At 37.0% G+C, this 14632-nt stretch overlaps 1 protein-coding gene across 2 annotated transcripts in view; it reads left to right on the top strand.

Moving 5' to 3' along the window:
* The window catches only part of LYPD6 (LY6/PLAUR domain containing 6), a 161272-nt gene that overhangs the window by 57058 nt on the left and 89582 nt on the right, over positions 1-14632 (top strand). Inside the window, exon 2 of one of the 2 annotated variants that reach the window (XM_027835486.1) lies at positions 247-365. The exons of the other annotated variant lie outside the window; for it this stretch is intronic. The gene's annotated coding sequence lies outside the window, so the exon portion shown is untranslated. The remainder of the gene's footprint in view (positions 1-246; positions 366-14632) is intronic. 2 annotated transcript variants of the gene reach the window in all.

The following is a 14632-nucleotide window of genomic DNA, read 5'->3' as shown; positions in this document are numbered from 1 at the left end:
GAAGGGAGGAAAGGAGGGAGGGAGAAAAACATTTGGAACTCAAAATCTTATAAAAATGAATATTCAAAACTATCTTTACATGGAATTGGAAAAAATAAGATACTATTAAGTGGGAAAAAAATAAAGTCCTTTACCGAGGCTAAAAAACTGAACTAACTATGCCAGCATAGGATTGGGGAAATGTAGTTTAATAGTTGTTCACATGGAAAAGGTTAAATGATTTTAATTGACGTAACCTCCATTCAGGTCTCACTCTGACACCTCATTGTGATGTGCAATTGACCCTGGACTGTTGAAGGCTATGCTGGCAGAGTGCAAGCTGTGGCAGGTCCTAGCAGCTGGGAAAGTTTTCAGATATGAGCCTGGTGAGTGACCATATGTCTCATCCTAGGATCAGTCTACAGAAGCTCCTCATCATGGCCGATTGCAGAGTGTTGGTGTTTTTTATTTAAATTTTATTATTATGATTAATTTTTTTACCTTGGCAACTATCAAACCCTCACAGAGAGCATGCAGTCTGTGACTGCAGTACCAATACCGATGAAATTAATATGCTAAAAGCATTGAAGTGATTGATTAAAATCTCAGTATGAGTCAACAGTGGGATGTGACTGACAAAAACAGCTAATATATAGGCTGTATGAATAGCAGCATAGTATCTAATACAAGAGAGGCCCCCTCTGTGCTATCCTGTCCTGCCACATCATGCCTCTTTCTCTATCCTATATTTTATTAGGTGTCCTGATTACAGAAGCACTTCGAGAAGAGATTGACAGAGTGGTGGTAGTACTTCTATAACTTCTATAACTTCTATGGGTCCCAACTAAAATCCTATTTTCTACAAGAATCCTTCCCCACCCTCTTAATTCTAAAGCCTTCCCTCTATTAATTCTTCCTATTTATCCAGTATATAGCATACTTCGTATAAATTTGTTTTCATGTTGTCACCCCTATTATATTGTAAGTTCTTTGAGGGCAGGTACTTTTTTTTTGTATCTCCAGTACTTATCACAATGCCTAGCCCATATTAGATGCTTAATAAGTGTTTATTGATCGATTGATACAAGAAAGGATGTTTGGCCTGGAATCACAAAGACTGAAGCTGACGCTTAACTACTTTGACTACATAATGAGAAGATGGCTACTCATTGGAAAAGACTCTGATTTGGGTAATGACTGAAGGCAAAAGGAAAAGGGGATGGCAGAGGATGAGATGGATAGATAGCATCATGGAAACAAAGAATGTGAGCTTGGACAGACTTCAAAAGTGGAAGATAGAAGGACTTGGCATGCTGTGGTCCATATGGTCATGAAGAGTTGGACACAGCTGAATGACTGAACAACAAGAGAAGACTGTAGTGAAGACAATATAACCATCTTCAGATAGTTAAAGCCCTAGCATGGAGAAGAAGGTTAACTTATTCTTTGTGGCCCAAGAGCAATATTAGGGCTAGTGGATGGAAGGTATGGGGAGAAAGATTTGCCAAAAAGAAGAAAGTAAAGGCTGTCCAAAATAAATCAAGCTATCATGTAGGTTAGGAAGGTCCACAAACTGAAGGCATTCAAGCAGAGAATAAATGGCTAGTTGTTAGAAGCTGTTGTAGTAAGGGTGCTTGATTTGAGGTTCATGAACTTGATTTAAAAAATATTTTCATAATTTTATTTCAACATCATTGGTTTCCTTTGTGTCTATGTATTTTACTTTGCATATTTAAAAACATTATTCTAAGAAGGGGTTTAAAGACTTTACTAGATTGACCAAGGGGGTCCATGATGCAAAATTGGTTAAAAATGCTTGTTTGAGGGCACTCATGCTTCTGGTATGGAAATGGACTGAATGATTTTAGCTACCTTTAACTCTAAGATTCTGTGATTCAATCTTCTCTAGTGCTTAACTTCTTTGAGGATAGAGACCTTGTTTTCTTCATACTTCAAAACTCTTTCACAAAATCACATAATATAAGAGTTGGAAGGGACCTCAGTTTAGTTCAGCCTGTGTCTGGATAGGAATCTTCTCGTAAAATTCTTTATAAGCAGTCTTCCAGCCTGCACTTGGAGACATCCTGTAAGACAAAACCTACTACCTTGCTAGGTAGCCCATTCCACTTTGATTAGTTCTAATTTTAAAAGTTCTTCCATATATAAAGCACAAATCTAAGTCTTTACAATGCCCACCTTTTGAGACTACTTCTGTCCTTTGTGTCCGATCAGAATAAATCTAATCCTTCTTCAATGGAACAACCCTTCAAATATGTGTTCTCCTAAATCTTCTCTTCTTCAAGCTGTCCTAGTCACTTCAATCCACCTGAATATTTTTCTATCCCCATAAATATTCAGTGTGATGGATGCCACGAACATTAATAAATAAATCCAGATGTAAAACAGTCATGTCCTTATGACTCAAGCAAAGAAAGCATTTAGAAAAGGTGAAAGAGTTGAATTAATACTGGTGATGGAGGGTTTGCCCATCCTTTTCTCTGTGATTCAGTTACAAAAACATCCTGATTCAATTTCGACAACTAGCACAGAGTACTCAAAAAATATTAAAAATAGATTTTGTAATTTTGTATTTAACAGACACCAATAAGCACTTCTGCATATAAAGAAGAAAGAAGATTATGTAGGAAACAACTAATCTCTATTTTGGTATAACTTGTCTCTCATCTTTAAATCAAATAACAAACTAAGCATGTTGGTTTCAATGCTGTCCTGGTTATCATAACAACATCCCTGGGATTGATTCTCTCTCTCTCTCTCCCCCCCCATATATATATAATATATATATATATATATATAAAATCATATTCCAAAATGATACCTAGTAAGTGAATGAGAGAGGTGCAAACCAAATAATACATAAGGTTCAAGATGGGAAGGAGCAGTAAAGATAATTATTTAGAGGGGGAATCAGGAAAGAAGTAACATTTGACCTGATTCTTAAAGGATATTTTGGATTTTGACAGGTAGAAGCAGGTCTTCCAGGAATTTGGAACATTTGGAACAAAGCCATGGAACCATGACAACATTGGATAGAAATAGATCAGTATGACTGAAGCAAAGAGTAGGGGGAGGGGAGTAGCATGAGATAAGGCTGGAAAAATAAAGATCTGTCAAAAATGTGGATAGCCTTGAATGACATGCTAAGGTATTACATTTTTGGAAGGTAGTAGGGAGCCACTGAAGGATTTCTGCAGAGAGGTGATGTGATCACATCTGTGCCTAAGAAAAATTGTACTACATTGTGTCAAGGTTGGATCAGAATGGGGAGAGATTCTAGGTGTTTAGACAGCTTGATTGTCTATCCCAGTGATCCAGGCAGGTGGTCACAAGTCCTTGTGGTAGGGTCATGGTAGTGGAAACAGAGAAAAAGTGGTAAGTGAGAAAAGAGATACTGTGGAGAGACAGTTGATAGGCTTTGAAAATTAAGTGGTTTTGGAAGATAAAAAGAGAGAACAGAAAAAGAATGATAAATATTTAAGATCTGAAACATTCTTGACTGGGTGAACGGTGGCATCACTGACAGAAACAGGAAAATTAAAAAGCAGGAAGATTTTGGGAGAAAAGTTACAGTCTGTGTTTATTGAATTAGGGAGAAAGATGGGCAAACTCCATCGCCAGTATTATTTCAACTCTTTCACCTTTTCTAAATACTTTCTTTGCTTAAGTCATCAGGACATGACTGTTTTACATCTGAATTTATTTACTAAATGTTCATGGCATTCATGGCACTAGGGAGACATAAGTGGTAAATGTAGTTTTGTTGTTCAGTAGTGCCCAGCTCTTCATGACCCCATTTGAGATTTTCTTGGCAAAGAGACTGGAGTGGGTTGCCATTTCCTTTTCCAGCTCATTTTATGGATGAGGAAACTGAGACAAACAGTGTTAAGTGACTTTTCCAGGGTCACGCAGCTAGGAAATGTCTGAGGCCAAGTTGGACCCGGCACTTTATCCCCTGTACCACCTATCTGCCCAGAGATAGTCTTAGGTAGTTTGAAATTCTCTTCTGGAATTTAAAAGAAAGATATGAGTTGGAGAAAGATTTGGGAGTCATCTTCATGATAATAGCAGAAGCTGTGAAATTGCAAATGGAAAGTATTGTAAAAGTAGGCCAGAAATAAAGGGTCAGGAAGGGGAATGGAAAAAGGGTAAAGAAGAAGAACTAGGAGAGTATAGTCTTGATAGCCAAGTGAGAAGAAAAGAGTATATCATTAAAGACTGTGTTAATAGTGTCAAAAATGCAGAGATAATAATAATAATAAATTTAGTATTTATAGATATAACTATAAATAAATAATTAACAATATTATTAAGAATTATAATAATATGCTTATATTAATAATTATATTAATAATAATAAATAAAAATCTAGTATTAATATAGAACCTTAAAGTTTACAAAATGCTTTATAAGTATTATTTCATTTTATCCTCACAACAGCCCTGTGAGGTAATTCACTATCCTCTTTTTACAGATAAAGAACTGAGGCAGAGAGAGGGTAGGATCACACAGCTATTAAGTGTCTGAGGTTGGATCTGAAGTCAGATCTTCCTGACTTAAATGCACCACTTAACTGCCTACAAATATAAGCATAGGCTTAGGCATAGAAAGATGAAGACAGAGAGCAACTATTGTATTAAATAAGGAAAAATCCTTCAGCTTCATTTGCTGAAGGAATGGGAGCTCTTTCTACAATATCAATGTCTTTAGTTTCATGGGCATATCCAAGTCAGAATGTTTCATCACATTTTCTGCCTGCCTGATTCTTCTGACAGTACATGAATGCCACAGCTTGCCTTCAGTAATAGGTAGGGTAATAATAATTACAATAATAGCTCTAGCATGTATCTAGTGCTCTGTAAATATCTCATTTACTTCTCACAAGGACCCTGGAATGTAAGTGCCATTATTAACCTGATTTTCCAGGTAAGGAAATCCAAGACAGATAGATAGAGGTTGAATGACTTGCCTAGGATCTTCCAGTAAACTAAGTATCTAAGGCTGGATTTGAATACAGGTCTTCCTTTATTTACTACACTACCTCACTGCTTAATGAACCTATGATGGTTTTATTAGTGAAATAAATTTGTGGTTGACCTGGGAACTTCTTGACTTTTGTATCCATAATGCATCATACATAGTAGGCACATAATAATAATAATAATTATGTCTACAGACATAATAATTATATCTGTATATTGACTTGCAATATACAAAGAACTTTCTTCAAAACAACTTTAATGAGGTAGGTAGTGCAAGTATTGGTATTATCTCTAATTTATTGATGAGGAAACTGAGACTCAGAGGGAGAAAATGGCATGCTCATAGTTACATAGTTATTAAGTAGAAGAGCCACAACTCAAACCTAGGTCTTGACACCAGGTCCATTGCTCACTGCATTCTACCATGCTGCTTTCCAACCAGTTAACCATTCTTCATTCCCTGTTCCTTTCTTTCTCCTCTTCAAATTACCAGTCTTGGTCTGATGCCTGTTGATAGTGTTATTCTCCATGGTTTCCCCAATACTAATGAATAATTCATTTGGGTATTATAGGCAGACTTGACCCAGGGCAATTTGAACATCATTCACACTGGTTAATAAATTATCTTTGGTATCATAGAAATAGAGCTAAATAAATACTTGATTTGAAGATATCCCCAAAGGAATTACTGTCTCAGAGTAATTCTAAGGAGATTGATTCAATTTAAGCTCCTAAGAATTTATGATGTAATTTGCTAAGACATCAAGGAGGTTTGGTTGACAGTTCTTTTTTAATAGTATTTTATTTTTCCCAATTATATGTAAAGACAATTTTTAACATTTATTTTAAGAAAGTTTTGAGTTCCAAAATTTTCTCCCTCCCTCCCTCTCATCCCCCCTTTCTAAAATGATAAACAATTTGATAAAGGTTATATATGTATAATTGTATAAAATATATTTCCATATTAGTCATGTTGTGAAAGAAGAAACAGATCAAAGGAACACACACACAAACAATAATGTGAAAATAGTATGCTTCAATCTGCACTCAGATTACACCAGTTATTTCTCTGAATGTGGATAGCATTTTCCATCATGAGTCATTTGGAATTGTCTTGCATCATTGTATTGCTGAGAAGAGCTAAGTCATTCATAGTTGATCATCACACAGTATTGCTATTACTGTGTACAATGTTCTCCTGGTTCTGCTCATTTCACTTTGCATCAATTAATGTATGGGTTGACAGTCCTTCTGAAGCACCTCTATCACTTCATCTGTGCATTCTTGGATCAATTTTCAAAATTAATAACTTAATAGACAAGCATTCCTGAAGTTCAATTCTATTGAACAACTTAAAAAAACCTGAGTCCCAGTTTTCCAACTTTTTCAGTCAAGGCCAGTCCAACTAGAGAAAAAGTTTCATGGGATTTTATTTTCATGCCTCAAGAGGGTATAGCATGACTTTAAAATGATCTCCTAATCTCATGTAGTAATAAATTACACTACCTTTGATTAGTGTAGCTTTGAAGGGCAAAGGATTCAACTTGCATGGTTGAAGCTTATGATTCCAAAGACTGTAAGATTTCCCAATCTAATGTTTAGATTAAATTACCCTCTTAGACTAGATGACCAGTATTATATATTAAAAATAGTCCAGAGATTCCAACAAAATAACATATTATATTAAATATAAATTACACACAGACACATGCATATATCCTTATATATAAAATGTATATTACATGTAATATACATTTTACATATAATATGATATTTTGAGAATTAGAACTAGATACATCAGAATTTCCGAAATGAAACACAAAATATGATTATATAAATATGCAAAATTGAGCTTCAAAAAAGATAGAATAATGTCCAAATGATGATCAAGTCTTTAGTGTAGGAAGTCTGTTCACAACTTCTTGGCTTGGTAAAAACTGACAACAAAGTGTAGAATTCAATGATACTGAAAAAGAGAGAAGTGATTTGCCAAGATTAGGTGCTGTGCCTTCTAAGACTTTCAACAAAGGTTTTGGAGATCTGTAGGCTTATGCAACTATAGGTCTAGTCTTTTCTTATCTGTAGACAATGTAAGTAAATTCTTATATTAAGAATTTGAGTTTTGATGTGTATGTTGCTTGGCACATTGTAGATAGATCCTCAGCTGATGTTAAATAATACAGGATGCTGAAAATTTATCCCTAATAGTCCATTTTTTTCTCTCATCCTCTTGTTCTCTAACTTTCAAGGGACTGGTTTACATTGTTTTGTTTCTTCAATTTAGACTAGCTTAAGACTGGAAGGGCAAAAGCTTAGTGGCAGTTGTTTAGAACACTGGTGTCTAGGATAGGGTTAAGGTCTTCCTCATTAGCTTTTGTAACAGGCTTTTTGAATATGCAGGACATGATTTAACTTGAATTATATTTAAATCCATCTCATAATGTACCATCCTTTCAATTAAGTAGGAAAATCCAAACTCTTTTCCTTCTAATTTTCAAGTTGTCAAAAGTGCCCTGAATAAGCAGAGACTATAGTGTGGTCAGTATTTGTTCTTTTCTCCAGTTTTCAGAGACTGATTTAGTTTTTACTTGGCATAAAGCTATAAGCAGAGTTGGCAGGTCTGTTTTGATATTATATCAGCCTTATTCTCAAATAACATGGTAAAAACAGTTAATACAAGATGTTCTCCTAAGAACCTAACTCACTCTTTTCCACAAAGACCCCCTTCATAAGAGGAGTAAGCTGATACTTAGACCACTATAATTGGAGTGATGCACACCTTTAAGAAATATGTGACAAAGTTTAAATCACAACACCTGCTTTGGAACTCCTCCTCTTTGTGTAGCTTTCATGCAGAACCCTTGTTGTTCTTTTTGCTCTTCCTTCCTTCTTGAAGAGGACCAATGACATCTTTTGCATTAACGTATGGGCTTAGTACTCATAGGCTATAAAAATGAATACATATCATATTGATAACACATGGAACCATTGGAATGGTCATTTGGTGGTTTCATTTTTAGATGAGTGAATTTTTACAGAAAGCAAATGTGCAAATGTAGATCAGTTTCAGATGTAAGAAAATGAGTACTTGTCATGATTTTTTTAATAGTATTTTCCCCCAATTACATATAAAGATAATTTTAACATTCATTTTTAATAAAAATTTTGAGTTCCAATTTTTCTCTCTCCCTCCTTAAGCTTCCCCTCCTTAAGATGGTAAGCAATTTGACAGTCATGTAAAACATTTTCATATTAGTCATGTTGTGAAAGAAGAAACAGACCAAAAAAAACCTGAAGAAAATAAAATGAAAAATAGTATTCTTCCATCTGCATTCAGACTCCATCAGTTCTTTCTCCGTATGTGTATAGTATTTTTCATCATGAGTCCTTTGAAATTGTGTTGGATCATTGTATTGGTAAGAATAGTTAAGTCAACTGTAGTTAAGTCATTCATAGTTGATCATCATTCAGTATTGCTATTGTTGTGTATATTGTTCTCCTGGTTCTTCTCATTTTACTTTGCATCAGTTTATACAAGTCTTTTCTAGTTTTTCTGAAATCCATCTACTCATCATTTCTTATAGCACAATAGTATTACATTCATATGCCACAAATTGTTCAGCCATTCCTCAATTGGTGGGCATCCCCTCAATTTCCAATTCTTTGCCACAACAAAAAGAGCTGCTATACATATTTTTGTACAAATAGGTCCTTTCTCTCTTTTCCTGATTTCTTTAGGATGTAGACCTAGTGATGGCATTGCTGTATCAAAAGGTTTGCAGAGTTTGATGTCCCTTTGGGCATAGTTCCAAATTCTTGCTGTGATTTCTAAGAATTTTTCACAATGTCAAAGTTTATATTGAGCCCCAACAAGAATGGCACAGTTCTTGAAATCCAGCTTGGATAAAAGTACATTGATTTTGGCTTTGGTGTAGGCTGAATCATGTCAAGTAACCCACAGTTGAGAAGGATGAGATAGTTGGGGAAGAAGTTTCTAAGGAATAAGTGCTTCTCTGGGCTTTGTTGAGGCAATGGTGATGATGTTGATGATGGTAATAATAATAATAATAATTCCTACTTTTTATTGAGTGCCTGCTGGATGTGTGGCATGATTCTCAGAATGGTGGAAATTTGCAGTTGGAAGAAGATATGTAGTTCTTTTCCCTAGGGGCTCTTGAGATCTAAAACAGTATTTAATGAGTCATTGTTCTCCAAGCTGCCTTTCAGGCCAGGTTTGGGGTAGGTCCCACTGCCTCTAGCCATTTGTTCCCTCCCTTGAGACCACCTATTTAAAGGAAGGAGTACCCCTCCCTTGTGTTGTGTAACAGGACATTGTGGTGGGGGAGGGGAGAGAGAAGAATTGTAATAATAATATGGCCCTGGGTTATAAGGCACTGCCAGAACTGAGTTGCTTATGTAGGGAATTATCAGCCAAAAGAATACCAAAAACATATTGTATTGTACTTCATGTTCCACAAAACTTGTCCACCCCAAAAGCTGTAATAACAGAATTTTCATTGCATGTATGCCAAGTGTTGTGTTAGTATCAGGAGAGGCAACCCAACATCTCTTAACAAACGTGACCTGGGAGCAAACTGAACAAACATAGTGTCTAGAAATGGCTTTAGAACCAAAAGCCCTGGAAATGGCTTTTGAACTGAAACAACACAACCTAAAATAAACCTGAAATGAGTAACTTGCATTAAGCCTATTTTAAAGGCAGAATTCAGACAACCCTCTCAATAGGCTGTCAAAATCTTTACCCACACACAAAATAAATTTTTTTGGCCTATAACATTATCACCAACTGTTTCCTAACTAGTCACATTAGGACAGATTAATAGTCAACAAACATTTATTTATTATGTGCTTACTTTGTGCTGGGCACTGTACTAGGCCTATGAATACAAATATAAGCAGAAAGAAAGACAGTCCTTGCTCTCAAGAAGATTATATTCTAATTGGAGAAGGCAGTACATAAAAGGGAGTTGATGGGGAGGAGGAGGGAGAAGGTACCATGTGGTGGACGAAGTCTTGTGGAGATGAGTCAACGGTGTGGTATGGAAGAGGGATGAAGACATTTTGGGCCTGAGCTTCCTTCTCATATTGGAGGTTCTAAGAGGAACTGGTTCATCAGAAGGTGAGGACTCAAGGTTGGAAAATACTTCCTAGGAGAAAAGTAATCCAAAGGTGGAGTGAGCTTCCGGGGTAAAAAAGTTTCAATGGATTGTAGAGAAAGTCCAGTGGAGAACCTAGCAGTATAGCCTAGAGAGGTATGGAGACCAACAGAACACTTTCTGCATGTGTGAGAAATAGGACCACCAAAGGTGATATAGGTTTCTAAGCTCTACTTCACTCGATGTGCTACTCGCATGTATGTTGCTCATTCTATTGTCCAGGCTATAGTTTTTCCTATATACCTTTACTTTCTGGGATTTGTTGGGTCACATAACTTTAAAAATGGAAAGATCACAGGTTGAGACTTGGACCCAAGAGAATTCATCTAAGGCAACCCTTTCTTTTATAACTTAGAAAACTAAGGCTCAGGGATATTAAATGACTCAGCTAAGGTCACACAGGTAGCTAGTGTCTTCTCATTATACCATACAGTGTCCGCTATATTAGAGCTTATTTAGTATACTTCTCTCACTTCAGTGTTGAGGAAACTGCGGTTCAGGGGATATTAACAATCAGTCAGGGCTAGTCAAATTTAAAGGCAATTAGGTGGTAACTTCTCCTGACCTCCAATCTCAAATATCCAGCTTTCTATGGGACAGCTTGAATTAGCTGTCCTCCACAGACATCTTAATCTCAACATGTCCAAAACTGAACTGTATAACTTTGCCCCCAAACTCTCCCCTCTTTGGAACTTTCCTGTTACTGTTGAGCATACCACACTTGAAACCTAGGTGACAATTCTGTACTCCTCACTCTCATTCCTCCAAATCCAGTATGTTGCCAAGGAGTGTAGGGCAAAGGCAACCAGAGATAGTAAAATGGAGACTCTGAGGGAGTAGAGTGGGATAGTAAATAGAGTTGTCCCTCAACATTTTACAGGACCCCCATGAATGTAAAAAACCACAAATAACTCTAGGCCCCACCCCAACCTTTATTTTTAATAATTCAGGTCATACTTATTTAACACAAAAAACAAGTAAAAGAGCACACTGTACCCATAAAATGGTTGTGGTTTCTATGTCTCAAATACTGTGCAAAGTCTTCCTAGCACCAACATAGCTACAGCAATTGCTTCTACAAGATGCAATGATCACTCGGGGAGAAAATCATGTGACTGAGTCTTAATGACAAAGAGGAGGCATTCCTGAAGAGAGTGAGTAGTCTGGTTTTTTAGCCCACTGAAGTGTCTAACAAAATTGAACTATTTTAAATGAATTTATGTATTTATACTTATGGTAGTAAATGATAAAATAGATTAATAATAGATAACATTCATGCATTTATGACTTACTAATTTCTGTTCTCTTTACATACGTGTTTCATCTGCAATTTTCCATAGTATGCTGCAAATCTCCAAAAATTCCCATTTAATTATTGATGGCCAACCTGTGAATAACCAAAACCAGCATAGGGCAAGTGATGATTGTATACCAGATTTGAAGTCAGAGACTTCAGTTCTAATACTGGCTCCACCAATCTTAACTCTTACTCTTAATTTACCTGGGCCTTAGATTCCTTTCTATAAAATGAGAAATTTGGACTAAACCAGGGGTGGGGAACCTGTGGCCTCAAGGTCGCATATGACCCTCTAGGTCCTCAAGTGCAGCTCTTTGACTGAATCCAAACTTCACAGAGCAAACCCCTTTAACAAAAAGATTTGTTCTGTAAAACCAGGATTCAGTCCAAAGGCTGCACCCAAGGACCTAGAAGGCCACATGTGGCCTCCAAGCCACAGGTTCCCCACCTCTGGACTAAACAAGATCCACGTTCCCTTCCGGTTCTAGATCTACAATACTATGATTATAATGATAAGGATCGTGAATGATCAGGAATGAGGGTTTCTCCTTCCTTTCACTCTAAAGCCAAAGTATGGTGGAACACGTGGAGTTCTGGGAACGAAAATCCTTTCCTCTCGATATGGAGAAGTCCCCACCTTTGAGTATCCTTCAAATGCTTGCATACTTGAAATCTGAGAAGAAACGCCAAGCACTAAAAATTCAGGACAGTGCATTGATTGCCCACAGTGCCCATTTCACCTGGTGGCTTGTTCAACAAATACATTTTCTTTAGTCTTTAAGTGAAGCATAGATTTGTTCGTCATATCCTTATGCGAAACCCATTATATGACCACTGCTAAATGAGCATACCCTATTCAGGACATTTACAAAAGAGTATTTATTCTGCAGCAGAGAAATAATTAATCTGTCTTGCAGTGCTGTAGATGTTTAAAACAATCTGTCTGAGTGGACACAATTCTAAACCCAAAGGCATCAACTATTGAAAGAAAAAGATGCTAGCCCAACAGAACCATGCATTAAGATAGGTTATTACACAGACTCAGATAAATTTTGTTTTTTCTTGGGGTTTCTATGCTCCTCTCCCCTCCACTGTAGACTTATGAAGAAGCGATTCCAGAGTGGTGATAGCTGTTATCAACTACTAGCTGACAGCACTGCTCATCTCACACTTTGTCTGTGGTTAGAATTCTAGCTAGCTACAAGGAGTTACAATAATTGAATATGACATGGGCAATTTCATTTGCTAACTCCTTCGAATCCTGCTGTTTTCATTGAACTGAGTTCCCTGGCCACATATTTTTTTTCTAAATATCCAGTATATTCAATAAAGTATTTTATGTTAGGTAACTGTAATTTCTGTAATGGCAAAATGGTTGTCCTATATCCAAACACAAGGGCATCTTTTCTCTCCTTTTCCCTTCCCTTCCTTTTCTTTTCACTTCTCTTTTTCCTTCCCTTTTCCTTTCTTTTCTTTCCTTTTTCTCCCCTTTCCTTTTCCTTCCCTTTCCCTTCCATTTTTCCTCTCCTCCTCTCCCCTCCCCTTCCCTCCTCTTCCCCTTCATCCCCTCTCCTCTTCTCCTCTCCTTTTCTTCTCTCTCTCCTCCCTCTCCCTTTCCCTTCTCCTTTTCCTTTTCTTTCACTGTATTTGCTCAGACTGGAAGTGCAGTGATCATTCACTGGCCCAGTCCCACCACCGATTGGAGTGAGAGTTCTGTTCTCCATTTCCAACATGGGTCAGTCTACTTCTCCTTAGGCAGCCTTGTGGCCCTCTACTTACAGGGGCTCCCTGATGTATTGCTGCTGAACTTATTGCAGATGCCCGATCTGCTTAGTTTATTTCAGCTCAGAACTCCCAAGTTTACGAAATCTCCCAGCCCTAACCTCCCCGGAAGCAGAGCTTGCAGGTGTGTGCTGCTATAGACTTTTAATGGTATTTTGATGGACCCATGATTTCATCAGTGCTTCTACTCCCTCCACTGTGGCAGATTAACATCCACCCTGCCTTCTCATCCTGTGGGATTCCCACCCAGGCCTTTCCATAAATTCTTCAATAACCTTTGAGTCTTCCTCTTGTTCATTTATATCTCAGGAGCACCGACATTGCTGTGTCTCATTCTCTTTATATGACTGGCCCATCCTTTTGCAGTCAAACACAACCATGATAATGTCTTTGCATCCCATCATGTGACAAATTGTCATTGTTATCATGCTGCAGCCTACTTATAGCCCACCACTGATCTTTCCATTGCCCTCTGGTTTACATGCAATTTTAAGTCTTTCAAGATCATATTGTTCCATGATTTGCAGTCTTAGAGCAGCACCAAAGGAATATTGATATTGAAGAGATAGGCTTTTTTTTGTGTGTGGCAGTGAACTGTTTGGGATCATTGACAGAATTGCACAATTTTCAAGATAGGATCTAAATTGGTTTCTTCCTATTACTTAGTAAAGTGTTGATTTATTCAGATTGTTAAAATCATTATTTATTTATGTATTTATTTACTTATTTATTTTTGGGAGGCAATTGGGGTTAAGTAACTTACCCAGGGCCATATAGCAAGTAAGTTTCTGAGGCCAGATTTGAAATCAAGTCCTCCTGACTCCAGGGCCAGTGCTCTATCCATAGCACTATGTCCCCAAACCCTTGTTGTGGTTATTGTTTTTTAAAAGAAATATGTTCACTAAGCCTTTACCCTTAAATGTAAAGATTAATGAAAAATTTGGGAGGCAGTGCATAGTAAATAGCTAGCCATGGAGCTGGAAGAACTATGTTCAAATTCTGCCTCCAATACATACTGGCTGTGTGATCCTGGGCATGTGATTTATCTTGCAGCTCTCCAGGCAGCTCTCTAAGACTAGAAGCTGTGCATCTCCATCAGTGGGTAGAGCTTCCACACTGAGAATTCCCAATGTTGATAAAAATCACAAGTACGGACCAAAAAAAGAAAACTTACTTGGATGAAAAAGTGAACCTCCCCCAAAATATACAACATTTTTTGAAAAAAAAATTCTCTTCCAATATATCTAACATCATTCTAATAGTAGTCACATTTTTACAATTTTGTGAAATTCATTTTTCACAACACACCTGTGAGGTAAATTGGTTTCTATCAATTCACTGATAAATATCAATTTTCTTTCTTTCTCCTTCCTTCCTTCCTTCCTTCCTTCCTTCCT

This window comes from Vombatus ursinus, unplaced genomic scaffold (assembly GCF_900497805.2).
Source record: "Vombatus ursinus unplaced genomic scaffold, bare-nosed wombat genome assembly UNPS02014816.1, whole genome shotgun sequence".
Lineage (NCBI taxonomy): Eukaryota > Metazoa > Chordata > Mammalia > Diprotodontia > Vombatidae > Vombatus > Vombatus ursinus.
The sequence above is the reverse complement of the archived record's forward strand: the minus strand, read 5'-3'. Positions and strand labels throughout refer to the sequence as shown.